This window comes from Sarcophilus harrisii, chromosome 1 (assembly GCF_902635505.1).
Source record: "Sarcophilus harrisii chromosome 1, mSarHar1.11, whole genome shotgun sequence".
Lineage (NCBI taxonomy): Eukaryota > Metazoa > Chordata > Mammalia > Dasyuromorphia > Dasyuridae > Sarcophilus > Sarcophilus harrisii.
In genome coordinates this window covers 427,976,906-427,994,251 of record NC_045426.1, presented here as the reverse complement: position 1 = coordinate 427,994,251, position 17,346 = coordinate 427,976,906, and the positions used below count along the sequence as shown (strand labels likewise).

General features: G+C 32.3%; 1 protein-coding gene across 3 annotated transcripts in view; it reads left to right on the top strand.

Moving 5' to 3' along the window:
* Positions 1-17,346, top strand: part of PIGN (phosphatidylinositol glycan anchor biosynthesis class N) — a 194,825-nt gene that overhangs the window by 3,682 nt on the left and 173,797 nt on the right. The window contains exon 1 of one of the 3 annotated variants that reach the window (XM_031946173.1): positions 16,605-16,869. The exons of the other annotated variants lie outside the window; for them this stretch is intronic. The gene's annotated coding sequence lies outside the window, so the exon portion shown is untranslated. Of the gene's footprint in view, positions 1-16,604; positions 16,870-17,346 lie in introns of those variants that run through there. 3 annotated transcript variants of the gene reach the window in all.

Sequence of the window (17,346 nt, the reverse complement as noted above, 5' to 3'; positions counted from 1 at the left end):
TACAGGCGTCAATAAGTATAGGATAAAATCAGAAAACATCATTCAACTGTCATTCTTCAAAGAAATTTCAAAAGGTTCATTGTTTCATTGGCTTTTGGGGACTTGTCAAAGTTTATTTCCTTCTTGAATTCTTATAACTACCTTCATAGTACAATGAGATATTGAAATAGGACTTTGTTTTCGTATTTCCTATCAATTATTAGCATTGTTCTTATTGTAGAATTTTGTTTGAAATTTTAGATTGGCAGTCATAATAGGAAAAATCCTGTCATGTGATGTATCCTGCTTTTTGTAGGAAACCTCCATGTTTTACTTTTCTTATTCTTATTTAATTAACCATTACAGATGTGGATTTTGGATGGAAGAAGATTAAATAAAGTACTTTTAGACAAATTATAAAGAAAAACTTCCTAACAGTTAGAAATATTCCAAAGTACAATTGGCTATTTAGAGAGATGATGAATTCCATATTACTAGCAGTCTTTTAAGAGTGGCTAGATGACCTATTGTATAGAGTACAGGACCTCTAAAAAGACTTATCTTCCTGAGCTCACACCTGGCCTCTGACACTGGCAAGTCACTTAACTCGATTTGTCTCAGTTTTCTCATTTATAAAGTGAACTGAGGAAGGAAATGGCAAACCATTCCAGTATCTTTGTCAAGGAAATCCCAAATGGGATCATGAAGAGTGAGACATAACTGAACAGCAACAATAGGAAAGCAATCTTCCTTTGAAGACCAGTGATCTACTTTTTTGTATTTTCATATTGGAGAGGTTGGGAAAGCAGAACTTAAAATGTACTGATTATTAAGGAATCTTTTGACAATTAAATGAAAATTACCATGTTTCAGAAAGAAAGCTGTGCCTTTGAAAGACTGTTTTGGCAACCATGGGGAGAATGGATTGGAAAGAGGAGAGAATGTATTTTGCAATAGGCTAGTCAAAAGATGAGAAATTGAACTAGTGGAGAAAAAAAGACAGGTGTGAGAGATGTAGAATATGGGGATAATGAAGAAGGAAGAGTCAAAGGTAATTCCAGAATCACAAATCTAAGTAAATAGGAACCTTGTAGTACTCCCCACTGAGTAAGGATGGAGAGTAATGAGTTCTTCTTTTGAAATGTTGAGTTTGAAATGTGGTTAGAAGATCTAGGTTGAGATGTTCAGTAGGCAATGGGAGATACTGTACTGACTGACATTTAGGAGAGATTAGGATTGGATATGTACATTTTTGAAGTAATTTCATATATATATATCCTTGCCTTTTAAAATAGGTAATAAATACAACATGTAATTTTGTTTATGCTTCCTTTTGGCTTTCTTTTCTATGTATGTAAAAATTTTCAATGGACCTCTTTTCTTTTGTTTTTCTTTTTATTGGAGGGAGAACACTATTCCTAAACTTATCTCTCTACTCTATTTCCTTCTTCTATTGGAGAAAAAAATAATAACAATTTTGTATTGTCAAGTAGCATAAATTCCTGTAATGATCATGTCTGAAAGTGTATGTCTTTTTCTGCAACTTATGGTTACCACCTCTTATTTCTTTTTTTGAAAACTGCCTGTTCCTATCATTTGACTATTTATTAAGAAATGACTAATTTTAGATATTTTATTCAGTTATACATGTTTATACATGTCTTGGATATGAAACTTTTTCAGAGAAATTTTCTATAAAGATTACTTCCCACTTAATGGTCAATCCTTCTTTGATTTTGGTTTTGTTTGTGAATGAACTTAAATTTATACCATAAGAAATTTTATTTATATTATTTAAATAGTTATTTAATTTATATAATAAGAATTTTTCTCAAATCTACTTATACACACTTAATCTGTCTGCTGACCTCCAATTTCAGGTCTCCAACTACTTATTGGACATCTTAAACTGGATGCCTCATTGACATCTCAAACTCAGCATATCCAAAAATGAACTCATTATCCTTCCCTAAAAATTCTCTCTTCTTCCTGACTTCCTTAATTGTTCTCCTAAACTCAAAACCTAGCTGTCATTTTTCAATCCCTCTTTTTCACATGTTCCATATCCACTCTGTTGCCAGGTCATGTCATTTCTACCAATATAATATCTTTTCTCACCTTACGTTGTCATCACTCTAATTCAGGCCGACATCATCTTGTTTATTGGTCTCCCTGCTTCAAGTCTTTCCTCATTCCAGTCCATTTATTTATGTATCAGCCATCTTCCTAAAGCTCAGATTCTACAGTGCAAATCATCTTCATGGTCAATAAACTCCACTGGCTTCTTATCGCCTCCAGAATCAAATATCAAAATCTTTGTCTGACTTTCCTTTCACCACACCCACCCCATATTCCGTGATCCAGTGACACTGTTCACCTTGGTGTTCCTTGCAGAAGTCAGTCCATCTCCTGACCTCTGTCATTTTCACTGACCGTTCCTCATGAATGCCCCTTTTCCTCTTTTCTACCTCCTGGTTTTCTTTGCTTCCTTCAAGTCCCAGTTAAAATCTTGGGCTTCCTTAATTCTAGTGCCTTCTCTATGTTGGTTATCTTCATTGTGTCCTATATATCTTGTTAGTACATATCTGTTTGCATGCTTTCTGTTCTAATAGATTGTGATCTCTTTGAGAGCAGGAATTCTTTTGCTTTTCTTATCCCCAACACTTAGTATATAGCACTTGGCACAGAGTAGATGCATAAGAAATGGTTATTGACTGACTACTTTTTGTTTGCTCCTTAACTCTTTCTATATCCCAAAATGCAAAAGGTATTTCTTTGCTCTTCTAATTTTTTGAGTAAATTTTTAAAATTTATTTTAAACTTAAATACAAAATGAGAAAAGAAAAAAAAAAGAACATTACTTTTGATATATGGTGTTAGGGCTTGGTCTATACTTCTAGACTCCTATATTTATAGTTTTTTTGTCTTTACTCCAAGATGTGGGAGTGTCATTTTATTAAAACCAGCATTTTCATTTGCTTCTGTGTATTATATGCCTAATTTGTGAACCTTTGAAAAGTAATCATTTCATAGTTTCATTGACATGGCATTGATTTAGAAAAATAATTTAGAGCTATGTAGTTGTTTTTATTACATTTGTACGACTTGCTTATGAACAATAATTATCATATAATTAGACCTGTTATTATTTCTGAGGGAGTATTTTGTCATTGTGTACATATGATTCCTTTAAGTATCTTAGTAGATAAACTCTTATTTTATACACTTTATAGTTTTTTTTTTTCATTTTCTCTTTTAATATATTCAGGATTTTTTTTTTTTGTAATATAGAAGAAAAATGATAATGATTTCTGTAGATTTATTTTGTGCCCTATAACTTTGCCCTATAACTGTTTCAATTAATTTTAGTCACTACTTTTAGATTCTTCAGGCCAAAACATCATCTGCTAAAATGAATAGTTTTCTTTTATCTTTTCTTATGCTTATTGTCTCAACTTTTTTTTCTCATCACTATAAAGAGCATTTTAACAACTATATCAGATAATAATGATGCCGTTTTTGTCCTATCCCTGATATTACTGAAAAAGCCTTAGGCTTTGTTCATTGTATGTTATGTTAGCTGTTAGTTTTAGATACATACTACTTACCTTATTAAAAAAAAGTTTCTTCTTTTATTCCCATCTTTTTTATCTTTAACAAAAAGGGTGTTGTTAAAAAGGTTTCTTATTATCTATGGATATAATTATCCATTGATATTATAATTTTTATAATTTTTGTTATTAATATGGTCTGTTATAGGTGTTCTTATATTATACCAACCCTTCATTTCTGGTATAAATCCAATTTGATCATAATGCAAAATCTTTTTTATTATGTTGTAACCTTTTTGTTATTTTGTTTTGTTAACATGTAACCTTTCTGTTATTTTGTTAACATGTCTTATCAATATATTGTTAATGTGTTGTAACCTTTTTGTTATTTTATTTATATTTTGCATCAAGGTCTGCTAGAGGTGTTGATCTATAATTTTTTCGATTTGTCTTTCAAGGCCATATTTGTCTCATAAAAAGTCTGGGCTCATATTTTTTCCTTTTTTTCCCCCCCAAACTGTTTATAGAAATAATTGTATTTTGAATATTTGAGAAAATTCACACAAATCCATTAGATCTTTGGGTTTTTCTCCCTGTGAGAATTTATGACCTATTCAATAGCTTTTTTTATGATGTTGGGTGAATTGATAATTAACTTATGGAATTTTTGATTGAATAAAAGAGGGATGGAAGAAAGGTTGGTGGATCAGAATAAGATGCAATTTTAGCACTTTGAGTTGTTCAAATTCTTCTTTTTTTGAAAGTCATCTTCATGGTTGATCAAATAGTTGATCACATGGGAGCTAATATGATAAAATGAGATGTTAGAAACTTAAGAGAGAATGCTTCAGGGCAGAGTCAAGGGGAATATCCAAGCAGGAAATTAAAGATGATTCAGCAAAGGGGTCTGAGTTTAATAGGAGATGAATCAGAAAAGGGATTGGCAAGAGAAGCATAGGAAGTAATGAGTATGCAGAAAAACGGGCGAGAGGTAGTTTTTCTAATTCATTTCAACAGTCTTTAAGTGCTATCTATATTAAATACAAAATTTGTTGTAAATACAAAAATAAAAATATGAAGTAATTCTGTCCTCAAAGAATTTACATTCTACTAGGGGAAATGCAACATTTGCAAAGGCATGCAAATATAACAATTTGAAGAACAAAAGAGCACTGACAATTTCTCTACTTTAAAAAATCATGTGAACTTGTGTTATAGGTGGACCCGATGCCAACACCCTATTCATTTTCTGTGTTGGGACAAAATGAGACATTCATAGACCATCGAACCATAAACAAATAAAAGAAAGTGTAATTAGCTCAATGTACCAAGAATATGCATCACTTAGCTTTGGTAGATATCCCCTCCTCCTCCCTCTCCAAATTTGTTCAGCAGAGTAGGGGTAGTGATTGTGGGGTCTTTCCACTTGGATGAGACTCCCTTTCCCCATCACCTGAAAGCCAAGTTAGCACAATTAGAGGTCTCCAGGAACCTGTAAAAGCAAGCAATGTTTAAGCCATGCCCCAACCCAGGAATGATCAAGTCCTGGTATTGTCAACACTTTAAGGTAAATTCTATTATGATGTTATGAAGTAGATAGAAATTTGAAGTAGATAGTAGTTTGGTAGATATGAGTCTTATCACAACTTGGTTTTCTTTAAAATATACAAATTTCACATAAGGCAAAAGGACATTCATTAAATTTTTATTGAGTTCCTGCTGTGTACTTTTCATCAAGTTAGGAGTATAAGAAGTAAAAAAGTAAAACACATCATTCTTATATTTGAAGTTCTTATAATCTCAGAAACATTATGTATGAAAGAGCTAATGAGCAATTCCAAGGCAACATGAACAAATGCAAACTAATGCTGTATAGGCAGAATGTTTATGTACTGAGGAAATAGAAATGAAAAAATAATTGTAGAGTGGGCTTATTTTTGAAAGGTTTCCTTGATATGTCTCTGTGATCTTTATCTTTTTCTGTGCCTTTTAGCTATACTCTGCCTCATAATACTAGATGCCATTGATATATGAATTTCTGCCTATAAAAGAAAGGCTAAATGATGGACCAAGCCCCTGAATGGACTTTAATCCCTTGTTTTTTTGTTATATATTATCTAAAACTTCCATTGCTATCCCCATTCTGTTTATTCTTCTACTTAATAAAAGTGTCAGATATAGGTTGCTATAACACTTTATGTCTATAAATTTAGATAATAGTTTTCTTTGAAGTGTAATTTTTAAAGTAAGTTCTTAGTTTGCATTTATAAAAAGTACAATAACTTTTTTTCCCTTTTTGGTAACTTTTGTGAGAAGCCTTATTATGCAGACTTCCTTCCTTATGATAGTTCTTATTCCCTTCTCCCCCAACATTACGATATAAAAATAGCTCTCTCTATATCTTTTTTAAGGCTAATTCACTGGGCCAGCTGTCTGTGAAAATATAAAAGCTTCCTTCCTAGATTGAGCTGCCCAAAAAACCAACCACAAATTCAGAAAGACTGTCAGTGTACATGGCCATCCATACATAGCCATCCAGTACACAGCAGGCCAGTTAGCATGCCCAAACCTTTAAGGATCATTTAAAAACGAGACCTGCATCAAAACAAAGGTGTTTTTGTCGCCATGAATAAGAACAATTTTACTTTAAGTCATTCTACTTCATGCCCTCCATTAATAAATCTTTGGACTTATTTCATATAATTCTACATCACATTCTCACATTCCTGTCTTTAAAAGACAAATTTTAATTTTTAACTGTCATTTTTATATTACCTTAATTCCCTGTATCCCTCCTTTTCTTTTCCCCATCCCTTATAACAAAGAGTTTAAAATTTTGAAAAAAGAATTAAAGAAAAAAAATCAACAAAACTAGTGAATATATTGAAAAAATATATTTAGTGTTCCACGTAAATAGATAGAAGCAATTTCTTCTCATATCTCTTGTTTGGTACCAAGCTCATTCTTTTTTATTTTTAATTTTTTCCATTAACTTAAAAAATTTTTTATTTTTCAAATTGCTTTACGAACCATGTTGGGAAGAAAAATCAAACAAAAAGGGGAAAATCATGGGAGAGATTGGAAAAAAAAACAGAAAAAAGAAGTGAACATAGCATTGTGATTTACATTCAGTCTCCTTAGTTTTTTTTTCTGAATGCAGATGACATTTTCTGTCCAAAGTTTATTGGGATTGCTTTGGATCACTGAACCATTGAGAAGAACCAAGTTTTTCATAGTTGATCATCACACATTCTTCCTGTTATTGTGTTCAATGTATTTCTGGTTCTGCTTGTTTCACTCGGCATCAGTTCATGTACATTTTTCCAGGCCTTTCCAAAATCAGCTTATTCATCAATTTTATAGAACAATAATATTCCATTAACTCCATATACCACAGCTTGTTCAGCCATTCCCAAATGATAGGCATCTACTCATTTTACAATTCTTTGCTACCACAAAAAAAAAGCTGCTACAATCATTTTTGCACCCGTGGGTCCTTTTCCCTCCTTTATGATTTCCTTGGGATACAGATCTAATAATGACACTGCTGGGTCAAATGATATGAACAATTTTATAGCCCTTTGGGCATAGTTCCAAATTGCTCTCCAGAATAGTTGCATCATTTCACAACTCCACCAACAATATATTAGTGCCCCAGTTTTCTCACATCCTCTCCAACATTTATCATTATCTTTTCCTGTCATTTTAGCCAATTTGAGAGATGTGAGATAATACCTCAGGTTGTTTTATTTTGCATTTCTCTAATAGTGATTTAGAGCATTTTATTATGTAACTATAGATAACTTTAATTTTGTCATCTGAAAATTGTTCATGATCATTTAACCATTTATCAATTGGAAAATGGTTTGTATTCTTATAAATTTGATACAGTTCTTTATATATTTTAGAAATGAGATCTTTTTCAGAAACACTGTGCCAATCTTATTCTTTATGATTTTGGAACATTCTTTTTTTTTTTTTTTTGTTTTGCTTTGTTTTATGACGCTTGTTCTTTCAATTGTTGTCATATTATATATGTTGTTTTCTCGAATTTTCTTCATTTTGCATAAATTCCTATAAATCTTTCCCTATTTATTTATATTTCATATAACACAATATTTTATTATGTTCACACACCAAAATTTATTTAACCATTATTTAATCAATAGACCTCTACTTTACTTTCAGTTATTTGCTGTTATAAAAAGAGCAACTTTAAATATTTTGGTGTATATAGAGGCTATTTTCTTGTCTCAGACCTCCTTAGGATAAATGTAGAGCAGGGAATTATGTAAAATTTTGCCACTTTGTTTCCATAATTCAAAACAGAGATGCTTAAAATAAGAATGATTTGATTTTTAAATATTTTCACTGGTAGGCTTGTGCCCAATATACCAATTCAAGAAGTACTTTTGATGTATTTTATTTTATATTACTATCATGTCTATTCTCACTTTTAGAAGTGCCTCTTGCAATACTAAAACAAATACCAGATCTGAAAATACATGCAATATTTCATATCTGTAGCATCTCCTATTTCTCTATTTTTTTACTTGTATGTTTAAATTTTTTTTTTTTGAGGAAATCAGATTTAATAAATGATTGCTCATGATAACACAGCTAGTAAGTGTCTGAGGCTGGATTTGAGCTCAAGATTTCCTGATTCCAGGGGTAGTGTTTTTATCCACTGCACCTCCTTCCTTCTCTACTTTTTTTTTTTTTTTTTTTTTTTTTTTTTTTTTTTTTTTTTTAGAAAAATAGCATTTATTTTTTCTTTTCCCATTTTCAATTACTTGGGACAAAAAAAGAGCAAATTTAAATATTTCTTAAACATGTAGTCAAATAAATGACTGTAATAGCTGTATACAAAAATATGTATGTCTCATTCTGCATCCTAAATTCATCATCTCTTTGTAATGGATATCATCATCATCAGTTTTCTGGAATCATGAATGGTTATTGTTCATGAATATTTTTATATTTTTTGTAGGTTTTTATTTTTTACTGTCTTGTTATTACATAAATTGCTCTTCTGATTCTGCTTATTTCACTTTTCATCAGTTTATAAAAGTTCCTCAACATTGTGAATTTTAAAATATTGATGGTGCAGTGCAGATTATTATTCTGATTTTGCTTACTTTGCTTTCCTAGGAGTTTTTAATGGCTTTTTGAAATGATCTATTTTTTCATTTCTTAGAACATAGTGGTAGTCCATTATATTCAAATACAACACAACAATTCCTCAATTGTCGCTTTGGTTTCTAGATTTTTACCATGATTAAAAACAGCTGCCATAAATATTTCTGTGCATAAAAGATCTTTTCCTCTTGGGTATGGGTCTAAGAAAAAATGACATACATCATCATCATTTTGATATAATAACAGTAGAACTCTGCAAGAAGAGATAGAGAAGTTCCATTTTAAATTATTGAAGAATATATAAAATTTTTGGAATCTGCCTTTAAAGACACACACAGAATTATATAAATGCAGCTATAAACAACTGTTTACAGAAATAAAGATAGACCTAAATAATTGAGATCATATCAATTGCTCATGGATAGGATAACACAATACAAATAGTGAAACTTAATTTACTTATAGGTTGTCATTCCAACCAAACTGCCTAAATAAAGGGTACTATTTCTTTTTCCTCAACTGATACCAAGCTTTCCTTCAAAATTATCTTTCCAAATTCTATCTCCATGCCTCTGAACAGGTTGTTAGCATGCTTGGAATACATACTTTTCTTCAGCCTCTTAAAATTTTTGTTTTCTTTTAAAATTTTGTATGTATATGTGTGATGACTGTGCTAGCACCCCAGATACCTCAGAATCAGCCGGAGTCAGGATAAGCAAAAGTCCTTAGTCTTTATTCTTGGTCTTAGACGCAGGATTGAACAGGATGGAAGCAGAATCTCCGCAACTGCCTTATCCCTCATCTACTGCCAAAGAGTGACTCTGGCTAGTCTTACTTCAACCCCTAGTCCCTCCTACAATCCTCTGTATACACCAATCATTGAGCCAGCACGGATAGTCGAAAGGACCATTTTCCAAGCATATGCCCATAGAGTATTGTCCAATGGGTAGGTAGCCTCTCAAGTGCTCGGCAGTCCTGACCTCAGTGCATGGACTCAATAGTTTCAGCCCTCTCTATATATGCATAAAAATTTTTGTAGTTATATCCTTTGGCTTTTTTTATATAATCAAAATTTTCCCTAATATCCTTTCTCTTTCCCTCTCAAGGGAGCCATCCCATAGAAAACTTTTTTTTAAAGAAAAAAGGAAAAGGAAATTGGGAAAACTGATCAATAAATTTGAGAAAGCCTGAAAATAATGACATATATTACATCCATAGCTTTCCCATCTCTGCACAGGTTTTCTTTGGAATCATACTTTTTCTTTGTAATTTTGTAAAATTCACTGTGCATTGTTTTATGTTTATGTTTCCATTTCCATATTAATTGTGTATAGCTTTCTTGACTGCTAATTTCAGTTTGTATCACTTCATTTAGATCTTTTTATTTATCTCTCTTATAGCCGTGAAAGGCATATGTTTGATTTATCTTGTAATTTTTTAAATGGTATGGTCTTTAATATGAAAGTCAGGTTTTCATTTAGAATATAGGGTAGAATAAAGAGTAATCACTCTGGGCCTAATTTCTTTTAGCTTATTTTCTAGTTTCCCCAGGTAGGTTTTTGTTTTGTTTTGTTTTGTTTTGTTTTTTGGTTAAGATCTGAACTTTCAGTCTTTTTTTTTTTTTTAATTAAAGCTTTTTATTTTCAAAATCTATATATGAATAATTTTCAACACTCATTCCTGCAAAACCTTGTGTTCCAAATTTTTCCCTCCCTTCCTCCTATCCTGTCCCTAAATGACAAGTAATCCATTGTATATTAAACATGTGCATTTCTTCTATACACATTGCCACAATTATTGTACTGCATAGGAAAAATCAGATCACAAAAAGAAAAAATGAGAAAGAAAACAAAATGCAAGGAAACAACACCAAAAAGAGTGAAAATACTCTGTTGTGGTCTACATTCAGTTCCCATCTTCCTCGCTTTGGGTGTAAATGACTCTCTTCATCACAAAACTATTGAAACTGGCCTGAATCATCTCATTGTTGACGAGAGCCATGTCTATCAGATTTGATCATTATATAATCTTGTTGTTGCCATGTACAATAATCTCCTGGTTCTGCTCATTTCATTTAGTATTAGTTCATGTAAATCTCTCCAGGCCTCTCTGAAATCATCCTGCTGATCATTTCTTACAGATCAATAATATTCCACAACATTCATGTATCATAACTTATTCAGCCATTCTCCAATTGATGGGCATCCATTCAGTTTCCAGTTTCTTGCCACTACAAAAAAGGTTGCCATGAACATTTTGGCACATGTAGGTCCCTTTCTTGCCTTCAAGATCTCTTTGGCGTACAAGTCCAGTAGAAACACTGCTGGATCAAAAGGGTATACACAGTTTGAAAGCCCTTTGGGCATAGTTCCAAATTGCTCTCCAGAATGTTGGATCATTTCACAACTCCAGCAACATGCATTAGAGTCCCAGTTTTCCCACATCCCCTCTAACATTAATAATTATCTTTTCCTGTCATCTTAGCCAATCTGAGGGATGTATGATGGTACCTCATAGTTATTTAACTTGTAATTCTCTGCTGAATAATGATTTAGAGCACCTTTTCATACAGCTGGTAACATTTTCAGTTTCTTCATCTGAAAATTGCTTGTTCATATCCTTTGACCATTCATCAATTGAGAATGGCTTGAATTCTTATAAATTTGAATCAATGCTCTATATATTTTAGAAATGAGGTCTTTATCAGGACCTTTGAATGTAAAAAAAATTTCCCCAGTTTATTGCTTCCCTTCTAATCTTGTCTGCATTGATTTTGGTCGTACAAAACTTTTTAAATCTAATATAATCAAGATTGCCGATTTTGTATTCAGTACTGTGCTCCAGTTCTTCTTTGACAAATTCCTTCTTTCTCCACAGATCTGAGAGGTAAAATATCCTTCGTTCTTTTAATTTGCTTATTCTTTATGTCTAAATCATGAACCCATTTTAACCTTATCTTGATATAGGGAGTTAGGTGTAGGTCAATACCTAGTTTCTGCCATATTAATTTCCAATTTTTCTAGCAGTTTTTATCAAATAGTGATTTCTTATCCCAAAAGCTAGGGTCTTTAGGTTTGTCAAATTACTAGGCATTGACTTTTTATTCTTGTGAACCTAACCCATTACACTGATCAACTGACTACTCTATTTCTTAGCCAGTACCAAATGGTTTTGGTGACTGCTGCTTTATAATATAGTTTTAGGTCTGGTACAGCTAGACCATCTTCACTGGCATTTTTTTTTCCCATTATTTCCCTGGAAATTCTTGACCATTTGTTTTTAAGGTGAACTTTATTATTATTTTTTCTAGCTCTGTAAAATAATTTCTTGGGAGTTTGATTAGTATGGCACTGAATAAGTAGATTAATTTAGGTAGTATTGTCATTTTTATTATATTAATTTGACCTACATATGAGCATGATATTTTTTCAATTGATTAGATCTGACTTTATTTGTGTGGAAAGTGTTTTGTAATTTTGTTCATATATTTCCTGACTGCCTTGGCAGGTAGATTCCCACATATTTTATATTAATTACAGTTATTTTAAATGGAATTTCTCTTTGTATCTCATACTGCTGGATTTTGCTGATAATATATAGATAATTTTTTGTAGATTTATTTTGTGTCCTGCAACTTTGCTAAAGTTGTGAATTGTTTCTAGTAGTTTTTTAGTTAATTCTACAGGATTCTCTAAGTATACCATCATATCTTGTGAAGTCTGGACTAGCTCTCTGGAGGCCTCAGGATCAGCCAGAGTCAGGATAAGCAAAAGTCCTTGGTCTTTAGGGGGAGAAGTGAAGAAGATGGACAAAACTGCCATAAACTCTCCACCAACTTCCCTCCTCCTGGTCCTGCTGCAAAGTGAGTCTGGGTCTTCTTACACCACCCTCTAATCCCTCCTATGGTTATCTGTATACACCAAAACATTGAGCCAGCACAGAACTGTGAGAAGGGTCATTTTTCCAAACATATGCTAATAGTCATTGTCCAATAGATAATTAGCCTTTAGTGCTTGGTTGTCTGATTCAAGCACACCTTTTAAGAGTTTCAGCACTTATTTTATCCTTTGCAGAGTTATAATTTGGTTTCTTCATTACCTAGTCTACATTTCTAATACAATATTGAATAGTAATGGTGAGAATGGGCAACCTTGTTTCACCCCTGATCTTATTGGGAATGATTCTAGTTTATTCCCATTACCTGTGATGCTTGCTGATGATTTTAAATAGGTGGTACTGCTCATTTTAAGGAAAACTCCCATTTGTTACTATACTCTAATACTTTTAATAGGACTGGGTTTTGAATTTTGTCAAATGCTTTTTTCTGCATCTGTTGAGATAATTGTAACATTTTTATTTGTTTGGTTATTAATATAGTTAGTTATGCTAATAGTTTTCCTAATATTCAACCAGCCTTGCATTCCTGGTATAAATTGTACTTGGTCGTGGTGTATTATCTTGGGGATGATTATCTGTAATCTCTTTACTAATATTTTATTTAAGATTTTTGCATCAATATTCATTAGGGAAATTGGTCTATAATTTTCTTTCTCTGTTTTGATCCTACCTGGTTTAGGTATCAGCACCATGTCTGTCTCATAAAAGGAATTTGGTAGGAGTCCTTCTTTCCCTATTTTTCCAAATAGTTTACATAGTAATATTGGAGTGAATTGTTCTTTAAATGTTAGGTAGAATTCACATGTAGTCCATCTGGTCCTGGAGATTTTTTCTTAGGGAGTTAATAGTTTGTTCAATTTCTTTTTCTTTTTTCTCTTTTTCTTTCTTTCATTCTTCCTTTTTTTTTTTTTTTGCTGAGGCAATTGAGGTTAAATGACTTGCCCAAGGTCAGACAGCTAGGAAGGTTGAGTGTCTAATGCCAGATTTGAACTCAGGTCCTCCTGAATTTAAGACTGGTGCTCTATTCATTGCACCACCTAGTTGCCCCTCAATTTCTTTTTCTAAAATAGGACTATTTAATTTATTTCCACTTCTGTTAATCTGGGCAATCTATATTTTTGTAGGTATTCCTCCATTTCACTTAGATTATCAGATTTATTGACAAATAGTTGAGCAAAATAACTCCTAATTATTGCTCCAGTTTCTTCTTCATTGGTTAGAAAGTTCTCCCTTTTCATTTTTGATACCAATAATTTGATTTTCTTTCCTTTTTCTAATAAAATTAAGTTAAGGTTTATCTATTTTATTGTTTTTTTTTCATAAAGCCAACTCTAAGTTTTGTTTACTAATTCAATAATTTTCTTATTTTCAGTTTTATTAATCTCCCCTTTCATTTTCAGAATTTTAAATTTGTTATTTAATTAGGGGTTTTTAATTTGTTCTTTTTCTAGCTTTTTAGTTGTATGCCCAGTTTATTGATCTTCTTTTGCTCTATTTTATTCAGGTAGGCATCTAGAGATATAAAACTTCCCCTAAGAATTGCTTTGACTTTGTCCCACAAGTTTTGGTATGTTGTCTAACATTATTGTCTTTGTTTTGGATGAAATTATTGATTATATTTATGATTTGTTGTTTCAACTACTCATTCTTTCGGATTACATTATTTAGTTTCCAATTAATTTGTCTATTTTCCCCTGACCTTTTATTGAATGTAGTTTTTATTGCATCATGATCCATAAAAAAAAAAAAAAAAAAAAAACACACATCTACTATTTCCATCTTTATGTATTTGATATTGAGGTTTTTGTGCCCTTATACATGGTCAGTTTTTGTATAGGTTCCATGTACTGCTGAGAAAAAAAAAGTATATTTCTTTTTGTCTCCATTTAATTTTTCCCAAAGATCTGTCATTCCTAACTTTTCTAGAATTTTATTTACCTCCTTAACTTCTTTCTTATTTATTTTGTGGTTAGATTTTTATCTAGGTTTGGTAGAGCAAGGTTGAGATCCTCCACTAATATTGTATGATTCTTCTTTCAGTTCTCTTAAATTCTCCTTTAGGAATTTGGATGCACCACTACTTGGTACATATATGTTTAGTATTTATATTACTTCATTATATATGGTACCCTTTAGCAAGATGTAGTTTCCTTCTTTATCTCTTTTAATTAGATCTATTTTTGCTTTTGCTTGAGCTGAGATCAGGATTGCTATCTCTGGTTTTTTAACTTCAGCTGAACCATAATTGATTTTGCTCCAGTCTTTTACCTTTACTCTGTATATATCACCTTGCTTTAAATGTATTTCTTGTAAACAATATACTGTAGGATTCTGGTTTTTTATCCAGTCTGCTATCTGCTTCTCTTTTATGGGAGAGTTCATCCCATTCACATTCACAGTTAAAATTACTAATTCTGTATCTCCCACCATCTTGTTTTCCCCAAATTATACTTTTTCCTTTCTTTTCCCTCTTTCCCCCTTTCCCTTCTCTCTAGTATTTTACTTCTGACCACCAACTCCCTCAAACAGCCCTCCCCTTTCACAGCTCTTCCCCCTTTCTTATCCCTTTCCCTTTCTACTTCTGTTTTCCCCTCTATTAGCCTCTATCTTTCCATTTTCCTTTCTCCTCCTACTTCCCTATAATTTCTCTGTGAGGTTAAATATGTCCGATATTGTGCCTTTGAGACAAATTTGATGAGAGTAAGATTCACACAGTGTTCATCCACCTCCTTTCTTTCCCTCAATTGCAATAGGTCTTTTTTGCCTTTTCATGAGATGTAATTTACCCCATTTTAATTCCATTTTCCTCTTCTTCCTTCTTCCTTTACCCTTCTAGTTTCTTTTTTATATCATTGTAATAAAATCAAATTATATCTGCACCCTCTTAAGTATACCCATAATAGAGATATAGAAGAGTTATACATATCAAGAGTTAAACATATCATCTTCCTATATAGGGATATAAGCTTTTTAACTTTTAAAAGAAAGTTATTTTTTCTTTCATTTTTACCTTTTTATGCTTCTCTTGATTTCTTTATTTGAAGATCAGATTTTCTCTTCAGCTTTGGGCTTTTCATCAGAAATAAATGAAATTCACCTGTTTCATTGAATGTCCATCATTTCCCCTGGGGGAAATGCTTAATTTTACTGCATAGTAGATTATTGACTGCAACCCAAGTTCCTTTTCCTTTCAGACTATCAGATTCCAGGCCCTTTGATTCTTTAAAGTGGCCCCTCCTAGGTCCTGGGTAGTCCTGATTGTGACTCCTTGATATTTGAATTGTTTCCTTCTGGCTTCTTGCAATATTTTTTCTTTCATCCAATAATTCTGAAATTTAGCTATGATATTCTTTGGAGTTTTCATTTTGGGGTCTCTTTTAGGAGGTGATCAGTGAATTCTTTCAATGGCTATTTTACTCTCTGGTTCTAGAACATCAGGGCATTTTTCCCTGATGATTTTCTGAAAGATGATTTCTAGTCTCTTTTTTTCATCATGGTTTTCAGGTAGTCCAATACTTCTTAGATTGTTTCTTCTGTGTCTATTTTCCAGGTCAGTTGTTTTTCCAATGAGATATTTTATATTCTCTTCTATTTTTAAATTTTTTTGGTTTTGTTTTACTGCATCTTGAAGTTTCATTGAGTCATTCACTTTCATTTGTTCAATTCTAATTTTTAATGAATTCTTTTCCTCAGTTTTTATCTCCTGTTGCATTTGGCTAATTGAATTTTTAATTGATGTGTTTTGTTCATTGGATTGTTTTTTTCCATTTCACAAATTGTTTACAGTGAATTGTTTTCTTTTTCCAAATTGTTTTGTAAGGGCTTATATGCTTTTTCTATTTTGCCAAATCTATCTTGTAAGGAGTTATTTGCTTTTTCCATTTTGCCAAGTCTACTTTGTAACGTATGATTTTTTTCCATTTCACTAAATCTGTTTTTAAAGGAGTTTTCTTTAGCTAATTTCTGTGTTTTCTTTTTAAAACTCTCTCGAAAAGTTCTCATTTCCTTTTCCCATTTTTTTTCTCTCTTTTAAGATCCTTTTTGGATTCTTCCAACGGAGCCTTGTGAAATGGGGGCCAACTCATATCAGCCTTTTGGGCTTCATCAGGAAGCAATTTACCTTTAGGATCCTGGAGGTTGAGGTCTGTTTATTTGAGGACTGTGTGTGGCCAAGTCCTGGGTTTATTCTGGTGTTTAGATGATCACTATTTATCTTTTCTATCGGCTTTGGATGTCTCACAGCTAATCTTCTGATCCACTGGCTTCCAACCAGGATAGAGTGGCCAATGCTGCTGTATTTTGGGTAAGACCCTCTGGGTAGATTCCCGACAGGTCAGCACACCACCCTGGGTACCTGTGCTAAGCCTACACTCTGCTGCTTTCCTCACTTCCAAACCCCATTGAAACAAACCTTTTCTGAAGTACTTTCAAAATGTCTTCTGCTGGAAATTGTTACACTCCAAATATTGGTGTGTTTTGTCATTCCAAAACCAATTCAGAGGCTTGATCTGGTGTTGATCTGAGTGACGCCAGGAAGAGCTCACATCTGTCTACTCTCTGCCATCTTGGCTCCATCCTTCTCCTTCCTCAGTAGTTTGTATCAAATAGGGAATTCTTTCCTAAGTAATTTGTTTTCTGATTTATGAAAATATGAATTGTTGAATTCCATTATTTCTGATTTTCTCTTGTGTAATTTGTTCCAATAATCGATCTCTTTTTTTAACAATAGCAAATGATTTTGAAGATTGTTCTTTATAACACAGCTTGAAGTCTGAAGTGC